Raw genomic sequence first — 21,533 nt, 5'->3', positions numbered from 1 at the left:
TCACAAAAGATATTTTCACGCTACGTAAGTACTTTTTTTGGTATTAGAATATTATATTGTAGTAAAGTAATTTTGTTTAAACAAATAAAAATTATTAACCGAATATGTAAGTGGACACCTTAATTAACATTTCAAAAAAAAGATTAGTTTTATTGATTAACTAGCATTGTTTTCAACAAATGAAGCTGGAATGGCGTCTTGGGGACAATTATAATATAAGTAAAGGGATGATTGTAACAGCTGAAAATAAATAATCTTATGTTTGCAAGCCATTACTTAACTCTTTAAGAACCACCAATAGTTTCCTATATCATTTACATTATGTTGCATGTGCATTATTTTATTTGTCACCTTTCACAGCATAAATTAAAATTTTTAACCCCTTAAAGTTAAAAGTTTAACCCTTTAGGTCTTTGCTCATTATTATTTTTACTCCTAAAATATCACTACTATTTTGATCAATAAAAAATTATATCACAACTATGATAATATGTATAATTAACTATGTTTTAGTTGAATTTATGAACTGTTACTATTGACCCCGTAAGTGGGGACAATTATAACACGTGCAGGACTGTCAAAAATTGTTAATAAGTAATATAATAGCATTTTAAATAAGGTATTTATTTTTTTTCTAGTAGAGGATAGTCTACTTTACTCTTCTGTCAATTAATACTAATAATATATTGGATTGACCCCACTCTCTCCTATACAGTACCATTTAACATAGTATTTTCTTAAACATCTTTTTTGTATTTTTTTCCTCCTATTGTATTAATTTTGGTCAAAATGAGTAAAAAAATATTATATTAAAATTTTTTATAATTTATGGTTATAAAATACAGCATAAAGCACCGATGTTTCTTTTCTTTTTTTTTCTTTTTCTTGCTTTCAAAGTAAAATTTTCCCAACACGGTTAACTACTAAACAATACTTTTTTTCAAATTTGCACTTATATGCAATTACTTAAGTCAAAGCAAAACAGTTATTCATCATTAAAATTTCTTTAATTTACTAAATCAATTATCTATCAATTTTCGAATATGAATGAAAAAAAGACTTTTTCTAACTACTGTTTTGGATTTTAGTATTTTAGTACACATATTATTCCCATAATTTATTAGATTTATTTTAGTAACTATAGGAGAGTTTTTCATAATTAAAAATATATGTATGGAAGAGACATTGATTTCCCATCTGAGTCAAAGAGTTAGGGTTGGTCAAATTGTTTCTAACCAGATTTATTAATCCAATTATTAAGGAGGGAAGCAGTAATATTCCGACCACTTAAATTATGAAACTAAAATGAGTTAAATATGCTGAAATAAATTAAACTATAATGACATACATTGCTTAATTTTTCATATTGAAACTTGAATAAGCTTGAGAAACTTGAATAAATATTTAAACTTAAAAACGATATTTTTCAAATAAGCTTCAACTAGGGCTTTATATTAAACGAATAAACGCATTTAAATTTAAATTATGAAACTTGTTTCACATTTCGCTACTGATGTTTTGAAATTTAATAAAAATATGCTTTTTTTTAATTCCTTGATTAAACAATGACGTGATCGTAATTTCAAACTTTATTTTTTAACATCCATTTTTTTTGCCTGTTTGTTTTGTCATTCAATTATTTATCTTTCTCGATTCAATTTATCTCTTTTAATTCCAATTATGTATTATATTTCTTTATTTCACTTTATTTCCTCTTTAATACCTTCTCCATTCATTTTTTTCATTTTGAGAAAATCGCATCACTTATTATTTATCATAAATTTATCAATAAAATATAATCAGTAACAGTATTTATTAGTTTGTTAAATGTAATTTCAATTTTATTCAGTGCATATTGCCTAAGTTTTTTTTTTAGATATTGCAGTTTGTATCCTTTCTTATGCTTAAAAAAATAAATATTCGGAGTACAATATTTAAAATATTTATTTGGTTCAAATAATAAACAGATCAATTACTGATACCAGATAAGAAAAAATAATAAATACTTAATGGAGTAATAAATAAAGGAATAGTACTACTCAAATGAATTGAGCTATTTTAAATTTAATAATAGCAAAACAATGATTGGTGAGTTATTTTTTTTCGACAAGAAAAAAAACTTTCGATTTGTAATTATTGATATTTCTGAACCTATTTACCCCCTAGAAAGAAAAGAACAAATTAAAAAAAGAGACATTGAGTTACGAACTTAAAAGTGTTTTTTTTAAAGATAACAACGAAGAATTTTTATATATTTCTCATTAGATACACGAAAAAAAGAGTTTCTCTGACAAAAACTTTTTCATTGTCTCGTCAAAAAAGATCCTAGGGGTAATCGTTATTCAAATTTAAGCAATTTTTTATTAGCAGATTATCGTGACAAATACCCTCAGGTAATTGTTAACTTTTTCCATCGATTGTTATGAGATAAGGTATGTCATCTCTTATTTATTTATTGTGTTCTTTCATTTTTTACACTTTTCTTTAGGCATGCAAAAACGTATTAACGAGAAAAAAGCTTACGAAAAAAAATTAGAAATATATTTAATATCAATTAAAACATACTTTTTTAAAAAAATAATAATAAATTAAAGTGTATTTTGTTAAGGTAAATAAATAAAAGAGTGCGAATAATAGCAAAAAAAATGCCAATTAAAAATATATATTCTTGAGCTAATTCTCAACCAAACTTGTTTAACAATGATTTATAATATCGTGCCAAAAGTCATAGTAGTACTTAGAATTATACACACACACACACAGATATATATATATATATATATATATATATATATATACATCGTCAAGTAAAGTTTTCAAATGTCGTCAGAGTTTTACCTACTTTTCTACCAGCTAGAATGCACAAACTTCAACAAGAGCCATTTTTTCTGATGTCAACAAATGTTACAGTTTTAACGTGAGGAACTCAAATGATTTATATCCAATCAAAATTCTAACTTAAAAAGGAGAAATTTTTTTTATATTTGCTTGCATGTGTAAGAAAAACTTAAGGCGAAGCACTCTAATAAATTTCTATCAACACTAAGCATTTCTCCCCCGTTTTTCACGCATAATGCACATTTGGTTTTTCATTTAAGGTCTGACAAAAGTAAAAATATTTTCTCTTTTTTTAGTATTAGTTTTTTTTTATCGTGTCCATGGACAAATAAATGGCCTCGTGTGCCTTCAAAACTGCATCCGCATGCTTCGATACATCATTACTGTAGAGGATTTCACGAAGTTCTGAAGCCAGTAGCACCAAACCCAGTTGTAAAACATATGGGGTAAGGGCTTAGCACTCGAGAATGTGATACGGGTTAAGTTGGATATCGGTGCAGTTCTTGCAGGGAATATAAGTTCTTATTTTGTCAGGAAGAATTTTCATCCCTTTAAAGTGGTTTGTCCTTAGTCTTGTAATTGTTGATGTTAAGATTCTTGAACAATCAAAGTCAGTAATGAGGGGTTTCCTGAAGAAATGGGACAGAAGTCTGCGTCTTGCAACTGCATTCGCGTCTGCAAGCGTGATGGTGGTGTTAGGTTGGTCGGCACCTCTGCCTTTCTTAGCCAAGAGTCTGCACACTCGTTTCCCTCAATATTCAAGTGTGCCGGTATCCATTGCAGCAAGCAGGATTTCCCATCGCCGTACAAGCCTTCAAGTAGGACATTTATAGCAGAGTCTATGGAAAAGGAGGGTTGCCAGAGCCTCGAAAGGTTGAACTTCTATCTGTTGGAACTTCTACCTACCTATTTCCCTTCTACCACCCACTGGAGAACCAGTGGAGGCATTCCTCTATCAGTATTAGTAAAACGTAGTTATTGAATTACACTGGGTAACAACGTTTTTGTTTCATTTATACAAATACTTGATCTTGCCAAATTCAAGTGTGGGAATTTCAACTCTAAAATTAGTTTTGTGCCTGAATCTACATTTATTTTTTAAAAAAGACAATTTTAACCTATTTTGTAGCAATTTTTTGTCTTTTTCCTTCGTTGAAAACGTTTTATATATGACAAAGGGCTACATAAATGTTGCAACAAACAGTAAGAGAAGTTAGAGCCTATCCTCAGAATTAAAGTTTCATAAAGACTCATGCCCGGAAATTTTTTCATACACCACTAAAGGCATTTACCTATTATTACCGGACTTCTATGACATCACTACATTTTAGAGCATGAGTTCCCTTGCAGTTAATCCTGATGATGTGCCCTTACTCCCCCAGAATTTTGTCACAATCCCATGTTATGTATAACGTGTTTAAACTCCTACTTTTCGACAAAAGATGCATTAATAATGTATTTTTAAAAAAATTTGTAGATTGGAGAAAAAAACATATTGCAAATTTTAAATCATTGAAATGTTGTTGTCGTGTCTATGCATACAGTGCTCGCGCAAAGATTAGAGTCCTCCAAAAGTCTTAATAACAAGATTTGCTAGTTCTGGAGCCCGATGGCCGTGGAGAATTNATAATAGAATCATATGATAAAATTAAATATGAGCCAAAAGTAAAGATAAATAACAAAATATGGTAACCCAATTTCATGCAACCGTTCAGGCAATTAAGCAACCCTTTCGGCAACTCCGAACGGAGGAATTTCACTTACAGTTGCACTTACACTTGCAGTTGCATATATTTTTCTCTCGTGTGATAGAGGCATAAGAAGCTGGCTGTATATCCTTCACCTGGCGACAGCATTCGCATCTGCACAGGTGACAGCTCGAGGTTAATCTTCGTCGCGTGCTTCCTTTGCAAGGGGATCAGCGCATTCTTTCCCCTCGAATGTGCAGGGAGTTTTTGATACTTGGACAGGTAGGTCAAGGCTTCAGAGATCATCACCGCTGCAATTTGACAGAGACTTCAGAGAGTCTGTCTGTCTTGACCACTCATCTCTGGACATTATTCAAGAACCTCTCTTTCCATCCAAGCCCCCTATGTATACTAAAATCAATACTAACCTACTAGAACCATGATCAAAGAAAATCATTGAAATGAAAGTATCAAAGATCTAAAAAAAAATCCATGCAACAAAAGAAGAAAAAAATTCCCAGTGTTATTTTATTGCTATTAAACTTATAATATTTATTACAAATTTTATAAAGTAACTAAATCTTAAAATATAGTTTGTTTTTATTTTAAATGATGGATAACTTTATATAAATGATATTTTTAAACAACCGTCATTTTTCCATTACCGTAAACCAAAGAAAGATCTTTTCATTTTGTTTCCTGACTACTGAAATGAAAATCAATGGAGGGGAAAAGTCTACCAGTTTTTCGCTGTTTTCATTGCTTTTTTAAAGTATTTTCTTCATCCCAACCTACTGACTGATTGAGCGGAGAAAAGAAATTGAAAGTTTTTCGTGGGGGAGTGAACGTAGAGAAAAAAATTATATGAGAAATTCAATGAGAAAAGTTTTACCATTAGTGAAGAATATTATAAAAGACTTTTGCTTGGTGATTTCTTTTTATTCAATACTTTCTATTTTGTTTTACGCTGCATTTCGCCAAAACTTTCTAAAATTTGAAATAAACTTTCGTCATGAAAAATTTAAAAAAAATACAAATCGCTAAAAGTTTAATTATATTTCTAAAACAATAATAATTTTAATTAATCATTTATGAACCCTATTAAAAATATGCTATATGATCAGTTTCACACTTTTTAACTTCATAATGTATATTAAAAAATGCAGGATCAAATTACGGTAAAAAATATTGGCACTAAGAGTTCCGGTACTTTTAACCGTAAAATCCATTTTTACCAAAACAAGTTACGGAACAAAATATTTTATGTATCGTAATTTTTACAGGAATATTTATCGTGAAATCACTGAATCACTCTAAGTAAGTAACTGTAAATAACTGTGTAACTGTAAAAATATCGTCGCAATATTTTACGATAACATGGACTTAGCGGCTGATGCACTCAAAATTCCAGTACTTTATACCGTAACTTAGTTCGGAATTTTTTTACAGTATTACACATAATGAAATATTTTCAATTCTTTGTCTCAAGCGTTAGTTCAATCATGCAAGTATTATTAATTTTAATGAGTCATAATTTATTAGGGTTCAACGTTGTCTGAAAGTTTTATAATTAATAAATAAAATAGTCAAATAAAGCAGGGTATCATCTATTATGTATTAACTACACTTATTGGGCAATGAATCTTCGTTTACATGGATAATAACCTGCATTAGTGAGAGCATCGATTCTACTAATTTATGATCCGCATTTATGCCCAGAAAATACTATGAATTGGCTACACAGACTTCATTTTCTTGTAAATGTGTCAAGATGTGTTTTTCCAGCACGCCCTTTAACAATTTAATTTATTTAAGATTCGGATATTGTGGTGATTAAGGTAGGTGTTGAAAGAATGATTCCCTTAACTTTAATTAGAGACTAAACCCAAATCCAGGGAGATAGTTTCATTAAGGATAAATAAAACGAATCTGATAATGAGGCTTTAAGAAAGGATACAAAAAATTTAAGACAACAAGAAAAGAAAGATTTTCAAAGAAATGCAGGAATGTCGTGAAAAATTCAACTTCCTAATTACAGAAAAAATAATAATATCTGGAATAGATTGGATTTTATGATTTAAAGAATTCTCTTGAGAGAATATACATATAATAGGATTAGTAGAGCGCTTTAAAATAATTATAATTGGGAATTTTAATAATTAACATTTTTATTTGGAAGTAAAATATTTATTAAATCACGAAGTCAAACATTCATGCTCTTTTTCTTTAATTTGTTTATTGTTGCCTATCAATAATAGTATCTGGAACTTAAGGGTATCTCTAGTAGATAAAAATATTATCATTAATGTTTAAATTGAAGCAAAATAATGAACAATTTTAGATATAAAAATTAGAAAGACTGGAAAAGATAATCATAGAGGTAGATAAGAAAAACCGAAATAAGAAATGAATGTAAGAAAATTTGGTTTGCTTGGTTCTGCATAAAAAAAGCAGATTATTTATTCTTACTAAATTACAAACTTTGTTACAAGGTCAACCAATGGCACTCGTGACTGGAAAATATATATACTACGATGTTTTTATCAGCATTATAATTTTTTTTTTGTTGTTCGTAAAAATCGGCCTTAAAATTGTACCACGCTGTAATTGTTTTTTGAATGGCAGACACTGAACTTTATTCGTTTCACCTTAAAAGATGCCAGGGGTGTTACTCATTTCACGTTACCCAGTGGGTACCTGTGAGCCAAAGTCGCGGAGGCGAGTTACATTGACCCCGCCACACTGCCACAAACCCGTTCATAGTGTGGGCCATATTCACACATCACACACAACAGAGGACAACACAAGAGAGAGAAACATCCATGCCCAGAGCGGGATTCGAACCCGAAGCCATTGTCTTCGCAGTCAGGTGAGCTAACCGTTCGACCGACTGGTCGTAATTGTAAATGGTTGTGATATTGTTTTATATTTTCCTTGGTCAGCAACATCAAGCCGTCTGAGAACGCATTTTATCTCGTATTTTTATAAGAATTTATAACACAGTTTATAAGTAGAACGCAGCAAAGACTGCATTTTAATTTCTTTAAACACTTTTCAAATAGAATAAGCCTCAAAACGTTAAGTGATTTCCCCACTCTTCCCACTTTTCCCTTCTTCGAAGTTTCGGTCAATCTCGTTTTTTTCTCCTATGGCAGTATACTTCAGTTTGAAGTTGCAATATAATGGAAGGGTAAAAAGCAATATTTGCAGATGCCATGGTCGAAGGAGGAAAATTGAGCAGAGGGAGATCGTACCCTTGAAGCGCCTATTCTACTTACAAAGAGTATAATTAGCATGTACCAATACTTCTAAAAGTGCATGTAAACTTCTTCACATTACTCCTGTTCAACTTTTTTATTTTAAGACTTTATTTTTAAAAAAAATCACTTGATTTTAAAATAAATTAAATTTGAATGGTTGATACGATTCTTTTCCTCTCCCAGTTAAAACATTAAATGTAAAGTTTGCTTATAGACAATACTTTGTCATGGAGATCAATTTGCAGTTCCATTTCTACTTGACAGTTATCAATTTAATGTAATGTAGTACATTGGAAACTTATATCTTCAAAATAGAAAGAAATTAAAGCATCAAGGAGGACTTAATGAAACAAATACCTTTTTGTGTTGTAAAGTTATGATAAGAAATAGTTCAGATTTTTTCAGTGGAAAAGTTAAGGTTGCGATCATATAATTTGTATCAAGATATCTAAAATTATTGCAATATTATTATTATATTATTATAATATACTAGGGCTCCGAATACCCTATCTACTTTAGAACTCCAAACTTCTCTGATTATTTGGAAATCATTTTTGTTGCTTCTTATACATAATGTTGCATCAAATTTTGAAATTATTCAATTATAATATATATAACTAATATATATTCATAAGCCCCATAAATTTTATTCTTCTTTGATATTCTACAGAATTGATTTCACAAATTCCGATTTAAATGTCGAATAAAATCCAAACGTACATTTTACTTGGTTGACTAATTTCTGGTCTGGTTTACTTCTGGCTACTTAAAAGTTCGTTAAGTATTTTTCCCCAAAGATATTATTTAGCGATGATACTATAGTAATTATTAATATAGCTGTGAAATTTGGAATGTACTTTTGTTTTATTTTCATTATCTTTATTCGTGGCCAAACGCAAATTTGAAACTAAAAAAAGTAAATAACTTATTTAAAAAAATTCTGCTCATTTACGATATAATAATTGTAAAATTGAGACCAATTATCTTTACCAAAAAATTTTTGTCTCACAATAAGGTGATATTATGCAATTACATTATGATATAATGAATGAAAAAATAAATAAGCAACAAAATAGTTTTTAATTTTAAGTGGTCAACTACCTCTTATTCATATTTATAATCTAAATGGAACAAAATAAAAACATCTTTAAGTGATAAACATATAATTTCATAGGTAAATACCGTCCACGTAATACCATACACGTAATTCCGTATAGACAATCCAAGCAAAACAGTGTCGGCAATTATAATTTTATATTACATCCAGATATATTCATAATATGATATATGAAATACTGGTTATATAATCGTGTTTATCCTTATATTTCGTTTGCACTGATATTTTTCTTTATGAATTTTCATAGCTATTTCAATTGCCAATAGTGCATGTGATAAAGCATTTTTTAACTGCATTTTTCAAGCATTTTAGCATTGCACAGCTATTAAAATTACTTAAAAGAATGTAAATACTAAATTAAATAAAAATCATTTACCTTCTCAAAAACTAAAAAATGCTTTGCAACTTTTAAAAGAAAGATTACTTAAAATTTTAAAATTATGTTTGGAGAGTTTGCAGGGCAGTAAAAAGAGTTCCATATTTATTATAGCAAGCATTTTTGAAATTAACTTGAAATAGTTGATATTTTTAAGTTGTTGCTTCCGAATGTTTTGAATTACTTAGATAATTTCAGTCAACATTTTCTATTTATTTTTAATCAAGAATTATTAATACGAGCATTTTTCCATCAACTAGAATTTATTTCCCTAATTTACTTTCTAATTATTGCATCAACTTCAGATAAAAATGGTACTTCCCTATCGTGTAGAGTTAATGACTCAAGAAATTCAGTAATCTTAGAATTTCATTAAAACTACTAGTATTTCATTCCTGTCAAAGTTCTTTATTAATTTTTGCGCCGAAAGCAAGACGGAAACTAATAAAAATATTCTTTAATTAAAATGTTTGGCTTCAAACTCATATAGAAAAGATATCATAAACATGACACAATTTATTTTAAATGAGAAAATGATGCAATAGCATTTTTTACTTCTGTGAAATAAAATTAGAAGGCAGTACACTTCAAAAAACAAAAATCACCACCTTTGGTGTTGAGAAAAACTGATTTTTTTTTGCAGTGCATGACGAAATGGTAGATTATCTGTACTTGTAAAACAATCACTAGCACTTTAAAAATACATTTTAACCTAAGAAATACAAATTGTGCGACTAAAGAAATGAGAAGTAATTTTATTCATTGATGAGATCTATATCAATTGAAATGGGGAAAGCTTTTTATCTCTCTTGAATTGTCAGTTAATAATTTTTGAACTAATTATCGAATGTTATTTTTATTCCATCGTAATCACTGTACTTATTTTTACATTCTTTTACAATTTAAAAATTCTAAGTTTCATAGTTTTGCACGGTAAAATGAACTGTAACGTCAATTTGAACGCCCAAAACAGCTGCTGTGACCTGCACATTTTTTTTAAATAGAGAGATAGTTACGGAATAGCTACTTTATACTATATCTTAAGGAATAGTTACTCTAGTCCCTGTAGATTGAGAGATAGTTAATGAATATAGATAAAACAAAGGAGTTTAGAACGTCGTTTGTATTCTTTCCAATTTTAATTATAATTAATTTTATTACAATGAAATGCACCCGGAATTACAATTGATTTTCAACATGAAAAAATTTTTTAGACATNTATTTCATTCCTGTCAAAGTTCTTTATTAATTTTTGCGCCGAAAGCAAGACGGAAACTAATAAAAATATTCTTTAATTAAAATGTTTGGCTTCAAACTCATATAGAAAAGATATCATAAACATGACACAATTTATTTTAAATGAGAAAATGATGCAATAGCATTTTTTACTTCTGTGAAATAAAATTAGAAGGCAGTACACTTCAAAAAACAAAAATCACCACCTTTGGTGTTGAGAAAAACTGATTTTTTTTTGCAGTGCATGACGAAATGGTAGATTATCTGTACTTGTAAAACAATCACTAGCACTTTAAAAATACATTTTAACCTAAGAAATACAAATTGTGCGACTAAAAAAATTAGAAATAATTTTATTCATTGATGAGACCTATATCAATTGAAATGGGGAAAGCTTTTTATCTCTCTTGAATTATTAGTTAATTATTTTTTAACTAATTATCTATTGTTATTTTTATTCCATCGTAATCCCTGTGCCTATTTTTGCATTCTTTCGCAATTTTAAGTTTCTAAGTCTTATAGTTTAAAACTCACATTTAAAGTTTCTAAGTTAATACTGTAAAACCAACTGTAACATCAATTTGAACATCCAAAACAGCGGCGGCGACCTGCACATTTTTTTAAATAGAGAGATAGTTACGGAATAGTTACTTTATACTATACCTTAAGGAATAGTTACTATAGTTACTTTAGATTGAGAGATAGTTAATGAACATAGATAAAACAAAAGAGTTTAGAACGTCATTTGTATTCTTTCCAATTTTAATTATAATTAATTTTATTACAATAAAATGCACCCATAATTATAATTGATTTGCAACATGAAAACAATTTTTAAAACATAGCATTAAACAATGCAAATTATTTTAATTTTCATATGTTAATAAGAGCCTATTTTCTCGAATCACCATATAATGTGCTACAGAGAGTTAAGTTTATACCATACCTGGAAAGAGAGCGAAACCTAACATTTTTTAGCTGATTTTTCATATTTATTCTTTTATATCTTTTATATATATTATTATTATTTTATATATATTATTGTTATTTATTCATTTTATATGCATATTATTATTATTTATTTATTTATTTTATATCTATATTATTATCTAAAATATAGGTAACCAAACTTAACCAATATTTTTGTACTTAATCATTAAAAAATTGCATTCTTACAGAAATTTTTTAGTATTTTATTGCTAAGATTTTTATTATTAATTTGTCTAAAGGACACATACTTTACTAATATGTTCTTTTGCCTGAAAACTCTTATTCCTTGCTAGTTACTGACTTTATATTTTTGCAAAATTCTACTAATTTTTAAACTATCATTATAATTCTAACTCATTTCTCTTGGATTTGTCTTTTAAACTGAGTTCTGAACTGAGAAAAAAGTATGAACAAAACTAGCAGATTATGGTAAACTTTATTGCGTTTTTGCCTCTATGAGAACACAAAAAACCGCAATAATTTTTAACGAAGTGCTCCGGTTATGATTTTGGTAAAATTAACAATAAATTACAGTTTTATAATGGGTGGTAAAATTTGGTAATTTTGTCATGATACCTTGATCATTGCGTAAAAACTATTTATTCGGCAAAATTAACCTTTCAATATTGTATTTTTTACTAAGTGCTATAATTTCAATAATTTTGAAAACTGGAATGTTTGGTAATCCGTTACCATATAAATGGAGAAATTACTAAAATAATGGTTTAAATGCATGACATCTTGGTTTATTAACCTGAATTATTATTACTTTTTTAGAAATCTCATTGCAATAGAATACGGTAATATCATCAAACTATTTTTTACTCTGTGTAAAAACCTGATTCTAAAGATGTAAATAAAACATGTAAAATTATACCTTTTTTTAAAAACGAAAATTTTGAAACATGGAAGAATTTCAGTGAATAAACAAAAAAGAAAAAATTGGCATTATTAACAAAAATTAGCATTAAAGAAAGAAATAGCATTACAAGATAATGTAACAATTTCACAAACATTTTCGATGTGAATTTTAAACTAGTTAAAATATAATTAATATTAATTGAATAAAGGAGTAATTACATCAGCAGCTATTAGGAACTATTTCATGTTGCATGCTTTGAAATTATTTGAAACAATAATTTTAAAAGAATTATTATAAAAGCTGGTCAACAAATTGAACTTCTTAATTATACTGCTCATAGTCACCTAACAGCAATTTAAGAAACAAATCAGAAACAAAAACCTGCACTTTTCAAAAAATGCTTGCGTGAAATCATGCGATGCTTAACTTGTGGGGTTTTACACGTTTAATGTTAAAATAAGATGGAATAACTTCTGATAATCTTTAAAAAAAATTCCTGAAGAGAAAGGATTTGAATGGAGACAATGAAATAAAAATAAAACAACACATGCCTTGTATACACAAAAAGCATTTATCTTAATTATTTTCAGAAAATAAAAATAATCTGCAGCATTTCATCAATTAGCTTTCGAATTATCATAATTATCCAAATCGAATTTCGAAACTAGTTGATAAAAAAAAAACATTTTGTTTCCTTTTCTTTTCGTGAATAATGATATTCTGTTAGATAATTATAAGTGATATTTTGGTATATTGGAAAAAATAAATAATGTGAAATAGCTTTGCCATTGTCTTCTTTTTAATTGAGATTATATATTCTACATATCTTATTATTAAACGATTTTTTTATCTTTACCACATCTTTTTAGATATATTATTTAAAAAGGAGAATATATTTGTTGTCTACCATTTTTCATACTATAACGATCTGTATTGGCAAATTTAGATCATTCAGACTTAACAAAATTTAAAATTAACATAAGCTAATTGCGTATGTTAAATTTGAAGTTTATTTTAAATATGCGTAATCTTAGTTTTTCATATACATAAATTATTATATTTAAATATTTTAACTCGATAAATAGCACTTTTTTCGTGCTGAAGATGGAGAAACTACTGTAATTAAGATACTTAAAATGCTTTTATTATAAATTATTTTTTTCGAAAGTTAACAACATTTTCTAGATGAAGTTAGAACCTAGTGTTATGTAGAAATTACATATAAATATCAATAAAATTCCATTTTAAAACATTATTTGTTTCCTTAATTTCAAAAAACCACTTATCCACTTGAAATAAAATTTTGAAAAATACTATGTACGCGCTTTAATTACTTTAAAATTTTTAGCATAAAAGAATTTAATGCATAAAAGAATTCTGTCTTTTGACATAATTTTACGTTTAGTTTCTTAAAAGTTTATAACCGACTACGAAATCCACTTTTTTTAATACAAATTTAAGAATGTTTAAGTTTTTCATTTTTACAAAAGGGTTTTTCTTCATAATAAAGTTTTGTGCAATTTTCAGAATAAGCATAGAGAGCGTTGGCTAAATGTACGCTTAACTTGACCAAACAATCAAGAGTACTAACGTTGCAAATTCACAGCGTTTATGCAAATATAATATTATTTGCAAGTGCTATTTTATGTGAAAACAATGTCTTCACAAAAGTCTTAAAATATAAGTCTTCTTAGAACAAAAAAAGATCACCAGACGTACAAAGACATTTTCTTAGCAGCAAATCATAATCGGAACAATCAAATTCCAAATAGAAGTGTCGGGTTGATTTTAATGCCAGCAACATCCTTTATCACAAAACTCAGAAAATGTTAAATTTCACTATGGTAGTTTACACGAAATGAGGTTCGCATTAATCTTGTATAAACAACCGTTTTATACCAAGATTGAATATGCATTTTCAAAACAAAGCTAGAAAAACTCTTTAAAATCGAGGATGAATCATCCTTTGCAAATCAAGAGTGGAAAAGCATTCTCATACCAAGGAAAATTTCTCTTTCTTAAGGGTTTATTTAGATTTTATGACCATCACTGAAACAAGATTTAGTTGCACAAGCAATACTTTCTTTAAAACTTTTTATATACTTTCTTCAACACTTTAAAAGTAAAGTTTGGCCTAAACATTATCTTTTCAACACATACAAAAAGAGATTAGGCAAAGCTGAAGTGAAAGAAAAAGTGAAAAACAAGGTTTACAGTAAAATATTTTTTTATTTAATGCTTTATTCAATATTTAAAAATAACAAGCTTGGCATACTAATATTTCTACTAAATTTAAATAAGGATTTATGATTCTACCTTTCAATTCAAACCAAATGAAAATGAAACTACAACGTTTGTCGTAAGGTTACATGTTATCTGGAAATAGTATAAAAACAAATCTGAATGGCTTCATGTGGTAAAAGTTTTGTTGTTATATTTAATAAATATATGTTACATGCCCCAATCTTTAAGTTATACAATAATGATATATGTCCTACACTCACATCTATTTTCTCATGTAAATTTATCAATTGCGACTGGTATCAAACGTTTACACTAAACTATAGTTGTAGGTTGCTACTATATATATTTTTTTTTCTTCTCAAAATTGCCCCAACAGTAGATTATTGCTATGTCCAAAAGAAAGTTGTCATTGCTAACTTTCTAATGTTTAATGAATTTGTATACAGCAAACATTTCTGTACATAAAGCCATAAATGATGCTTTATTTCTCCGGTTTTTCAAATAAATTTAAATTTTTGGTTTGTAATTTCACCCTGTTGCTTTTTTAAAGTTTTTTAAAAACTTTCGACTTTCTCAAGAAAGAAAAATATTTAAAATAATATTTGTTTTTCGATAATTTTTTAATTTATTTCCCTACATTTACAATACAAAACTTTTTTAAACGTTGTTGCTTGAAGATCAGTGGGTCAAACTAAGACATCTTAAATATACGGAGAAGTTCATAACCTTCATAGGATAAATATTGTAAATTTTCAAGTGCCGCACAAAGCACTTTTGTCATCGGTAAAATCTAGTAGTCATTACTGGGAATAAATTATAAAAATGCGCAAGCATAATGAACACAAATACCAACATATATACTGTATCTAGTACCTTAAGGCAGTGTTCCGCAACCTTTTTATCACCGCGGACCAATCACCGTTTGATAATTTTACCGCGGACAGCTGGAGAGGGGGACATTGATTGTTTATATTTTAAATTATTTTGATTTATTAATTTTAATTTAATCGTATTTAAACATGCCTTCAAAATAAAATACAGTTGCACCAAAAAATAAATATAAAGGGATTTAACGTTTTAACTTACTAGAACGTTAAATCAATGAAAACCCTGAGCTTGTTTCTTTGAAATGAGACGGTTCCATCTGAGGATAATCGGAGACAATGATACATTACAAGCGTTAAAAAATTTATGTCACTACCTTCGGGGCCCCTTTTTTTAAGTAAATAAAATTTTAATGGAACACACATATTTTTAATTTGGGGATCCAGGAATTTAAATTCAGTTTCAAAGAAATGGGCGGCCCGGTACCATTTGATCCACGGACCGGTACCGGTCCGCAGACCGAGGGTTGGGGAACACTGGCTTAAGGGGTCTTAATTATATAGAGAAATCAGTTTTAATTATATTCCCGTAATTCAAAATTTTTCATGATTTTCTACTGCGAATTGAGTCATCAACACCTGTATTCCAGACTTATTTATAAAAATTGTTGTTTGTTGATCCACTACTCTGCAAAATACATAATTTATTAAATAAAAGATTCCAAGGCATCATAGATTGCAAATTTAGGAATTTATATGGTTATTTTATACCTTTATAGACAAAAAACTTCAGTACAAACCTGTTAAACTTTTGAGAAAAGATATCTTTATTCAAAGTTTTTCAGTATATCAGGATACTTTCTTCGGGGTCCATATCTTTAAGATGAGACTATTAAAGTATCCCACTGAGAATATACTGTGTAACTTAATGGGTTTTGGCGCACTTTTTTATATCAGTCCTACGACAGAGTTTAAGACACGATACTGCAACAGCTTTTGTCTCACACGCTTACTATAGCTTTTTCTTATATTTTTTACTCCATCCTTCCACGATTTTTCGTAAAAAACTCTAAAAGAAGAAGTTTTAGAAAACGGTTTGCTTTATAATGGGCGTCTGGTGCACATGGGTTAAGGAGGGATTTTTGTCTTTCCTTAGTCGTTAAATGACTAGGATTATGTTTAAAAGCAAGGAATTTTTCACATATATATTCTATTATGAATGATTTGCTTTTTACTTTGGAAAATAACTTAATAGATTTAAGAGAAAAATCTTAAGCAAAAATCTCCATTTATATTTACTTACCCAAAACTAAATTTGATTATTAAAACGAATTTTTATACTTTTAAATTACTTTTTCTATTATTTTTTATTTCTTACTGTGTCATATTTTTTAATGAGTCCTGAATAATTTATACGTGAATAATTATTTCGTGAATTATTATAATATTATATCCAATTAAATTTTTTAATCAACAACTTAGTTTACTTTACTATTTTTCTTACTGTAACACTCATGAGAAAACATTTTGAAGAAAAATTGTGTTGAAATAGGTGTGAATCTTAAAAATCTATTCAAAATCACCTTTATAATGAAAGAAAAAATCATTATTAAAAACAAAACTTTGAAACATTAATTAAAATTGCAGTTTCCGAGATATATTTTTATATTTCAAAAAAACAAGCAAAGTTTGTAAACAAGTTTATACAAAAAATTATAAACAAGCCTTTCAAGCTTTATGATAACAAATATATTTTAATCCATTAATAGTTTTTCATACATAAATAATTACTTATAAGTTGCATATTAATTTGCAATATTTTATTAAATTTTTATCCACAAATTACTATTAAGATTTTTTCTTGATTACCGTTCAAAAATTCGTAAAACAATTAATATTCTGATGTAATGCATGCAGATTCAATGTTTCTTAAAGTGTTTATTACTGCATGCAGCCTTAAAAGCGTGTTAAATTGAGCAATTTTCTTATTCAGCTGAACCATACTATCGAAAAATTAAGTGCAACACACTGACCTTTCTGCACGTAAAAAGTTCTATTTAAACCTGAACACTTCTCCGCAGGGTAGACACATTCTTTCAATTTTGCCTAGTTATTTTTAGCTAGTGGGTTAAGAAGTAAAATAGTCATTCAACTTCTCACCATTTAAAGGATGTAGCAAATTCGGAAGATACTTAAATTAAAAAAAACATGTTTAAGAGTGTATGTAGCAAAAAAATATTTCTGAAAATAAAGGGTATATTCCGTTTCAATCTTCTGAGATTTATAATTGATGCTCAACCCTGATCCACCACTACAGGGTGCATCAGGGGAATACTCAAATCTCGAAATGCGCGTCCGTGTCCTATCAGTGCAAGAAAGCAATTAGATTGTGATGATCAAAAGATACCTGCAAACAGAGAATGACTCTGGTTTGCATTGATGTAAATGCACAGATATAAAGATGTGCTTTTGTAAAATGTGCGAGCTGGGACAGAAAAATATCCCGTAATATAAATTGTCTGGGATACAAATTTGAATTTAGTTTTAAAAAAAAGATGAAGAAAATAAAAGATGCGCTAAGTTCTGGTCTAGATATCACCCGACCCACAGGATTTGTACAATCAATCGCCACATTATATTTCATAAAAAATTAAAATTGCAAGATTAGAACTTATAATCATCAATTAATTTAGCTCATTTTAAATAAAGTAAGTTCCTTAACTGTAAAAGCAATTTAAAAAAAAATTTTTAGTTTAAAAATTAAGTGAAAAAAATATTGAGAAAGTTTTTTTTGTCATAGTTTTTGCTTTAGTTTTAATTAGTTTTTATTATTGAAGTTATTATTGCTTTCACAAAGGCAATTGTGATTTATAATTTGGCACAGTTTTATTAATTATAGTCATTCTAATTCAGTTTTGAAATTAAATCCACTTAAGATTTAATGACAGATGATAACAGGATTGCTAAACGAATGGAACATTCTAATGGATTATGCAAAGCTTAGAGCTCAGTATCTCTAATAATTAGTTTTTCACGCTATAGAGAAACGTGTATTTGAAATGGCATGTCCTTTTAAATCGCTTCGTAAATAGAGTATGAAATAATTTATCTAATATTTAAATTTCAGTTGAAACACGATGCATTTTCTTAATTCATATGTTCTATTAGTAATTAACTTGCAAAGTTTGTTCAGACGAGATAATTTGCTGTCTAATAAGCTACATAAATTGCAATATATTAAAAAGAAGTCATTAATTTTAGGAGCAAGGGAAACTAATTTAAAATTACAATAAAGAAATATATACGATGTGTGTCAAAAATTTAATCATAGTTATGAAGATAATTTTGAAAAAAATTAAATTTGAAGTGCAAAAATATAGCTATTACCTTATGATTTAAGATTAAATAAAATATTGGATAAAAATTGTATAATATCTAAAAAATTGCTTATAGTTTGTTTAAAATGGAGATGTTTTTAGAAACGCATGTTTGATCGGACACATAAGGGTTCTAGACCCAGAGAGAATTTTTTCAAGCTTACTTGAAAGAAGTTTTTGTTTATATATGAATAATTGTTATTCAATATTAACTTACATATGTTCATAGTTTCTTTCGTTTATGTGTCTAATTTAAAAGCTATATTGAATATTTATCACATTCATGATATGTAATTGCGTTATAACTCATATACCAGAACACGGAGTTAAAAGCTAGTCCCAATAAAAATGTAAAAGTCCAATAAGAAATAAAAATAAATTTTAATCAAGTTTTCTACTTGTGATAGAATTTTTGGACCTGAATAAGATTGTCACACATTGATAGTAATCATTTCACAAAAGTACCTGAAATAATATAAAATAGTAGCTTCATCTTGTTTATCGTGAAAAAAGTAAAAGTTATCTGTTTCGAAAATTCATGCAAATGTATTTCTGAATTAGCTGCTCCATCCAAGTGCCATTATAAATAGCTAAACTAAAATATTTTAAAATGTTAGTTTGATGGTCACCACTTTTCAGACTGCACAGGTAACTGTTAATGAGGTGACCTAGGTCGGTCACATCATCCAATCTCAGCGGTGGCTGCACTGTTAAAATTTTCATTCTAAAATTATGGTAAAATAACTGGCAGCTGTCTGTCCATCCGATTAACCGTAAAGTTTACTTTAAAGAATTTTTTCTTACGGTTTTGAAACCATTTTTAAAAAGTATGGTTATAAAACCATGAATTCAAAACTATTACGTTTTTTAACAATTCACTACTAGCATTTTCCAAAAACGTAAAAAAAAAAAAAACATTTAAAAATTTTTTTTATTTTACTGGACGTAAGAGTTCGGCGTTTCGTTGGAGAGTGCCGGACACTGGAAATTCTTCATGTGTTGAAGGAAATGGAGGAAATAGTGTGGTGTCAACACTAGGACTCGAACTCCAGTTCTGCCGGTCATGAGATTGACAGACAATCCCGCTCGGCTATGATATGTAAGCAGTTGCAACGAACTAAGTTTCATTAGGTGGTTCTAGTGGGTGCGATAAAATTCTGATTGTTTAACCGTAACGGGTGAAAGCAGTTAACGAACAGTTTTTCTCTAACAGTTAACAGTTTGATTACCATTTTATTTATGGTAATTTGACTATTTTGATTAAATATGGCAAAATAACCAGTCAAAAATTGTTATTTAACCATAATTTTCGAGAAATTTCTAACAGTGTGGTTAATACGAATTCTGACCCCGGTTCACTGCAACACAAACACTGGTTAGTTTCCTAAACAGTTCCCAAAGGTAGTTTGTCCCAGCACTAGATAAATGTGTTTCCCGTTTTCTGGGTTAAATTCAATATTACAAGGCTACGGAGTTGAATATTGATAGTCGTAAACATAGAATCGGGTCAGCTGTTCAACGCCGGTTATAAAATGAAATCATGAAAATAATTTTAATTTCTCTGACATATATTTTGTCGAAACCACCGAAGTTAAAAGCGCTTCAATTAATGAACGTTAAAAAGTAAAACAAAAGCCATTATTAAATACACAAGTGGGCAACCTTTGTGCTAAAATACAAAACTAAGACAAACAACGTTAAGGAGCACAAAAATATTTTTAAAATACAGACAGCTATTTCGGATGCTCAAGGGGCAACCTTCATCAGTGCAACAGAAGGAAAAGAGAGAAAACAGGGCATATATATATAGAGAGAGAAAGGTGACGTCACTGCTTTCTCCCTTTTCTTTCTGTTGCACTGATGAAGGTTGCCCTTTGAGCATCCGAAACAGCTGTCTGTATTTTATAAATATTTTTGTGCTCTTTAACGTTGTTTTTCTTAATTTTGAAAGGCTATTATTATACAAATAGTCGTTGGCAGCATAGCTTGGATATTTCAATTTTAAAACTGCATTTAACTTTACAATAGCAAAAATTTCACATACTTTTTTGCTTAGATTTAAAATACATAATAATATTAAATTTCAGTTCATTTTTCACGTGGCACGTATACATTCCATGCTAATATGTTAGTACCGATCTTTAGATCAAAATTTATTCAAGGTGTAACGTTTTATCTATTATGTTCACCGTTCATGGTATTAACAAAATATTTGATTTAAACTTATAAATTCAAGAAATCTCTTTTTTCATTTAAAATTTAACACTCAAGCTTTTGTTATATTAATATATTAGTCAATAAAGTAATTAGAATTAATCGAAACAGCTCAAAAGTTTTATTGAATACTTGTTATAATTTCATATAATATTAACTATTTTTTTTAAAAAAAAGAAAACCCTAATAAACATAAAAAGGAAGTAATTTTTTTGTTCACCATTAATTAAAAATTATATACAATGAGTTCACATCAATATCACATCAAAATAATGCAGCATTTTATTTGGTTTTAAACAAATATATTTTTAATAATCCTAATAAAAATAATTACAAAAAATTATTTCTTAGCATAAACAAAATGGTGTATTGTATTAAAAATCAGGAGTTTACTTTTCATTTATTTTTTCCTGAGAATATAAGCACTTTTGGAGAGAAAATATGGCAGTAGACTAAATAATAAAAAATATTTTTCGTAAGTGTACTTAAAAATAGCTTTAGATGACA

This window comes from Parasteatoda tepidariorum, chromosome 1 (assembly GCF_043381705.1).
Source record: "Parasteatoda tepidariorum isolate YZ-2023 chromosome 1, CAS_Ptep_4.0, whole genome shotgun sequence".
In the NCBI taxonomy this organism is placed as follows: Eukaryota; Metazoa; Arthropoda; class Arachnida; order Araneae; family Theridiidae; genus Parasteatoda; species Parasteatoda tepidariorum.
The sequence above is the reverse complement of the archived record's forward strand: the minus strand, read 5'-3'. Positions refer to the sequence as shown.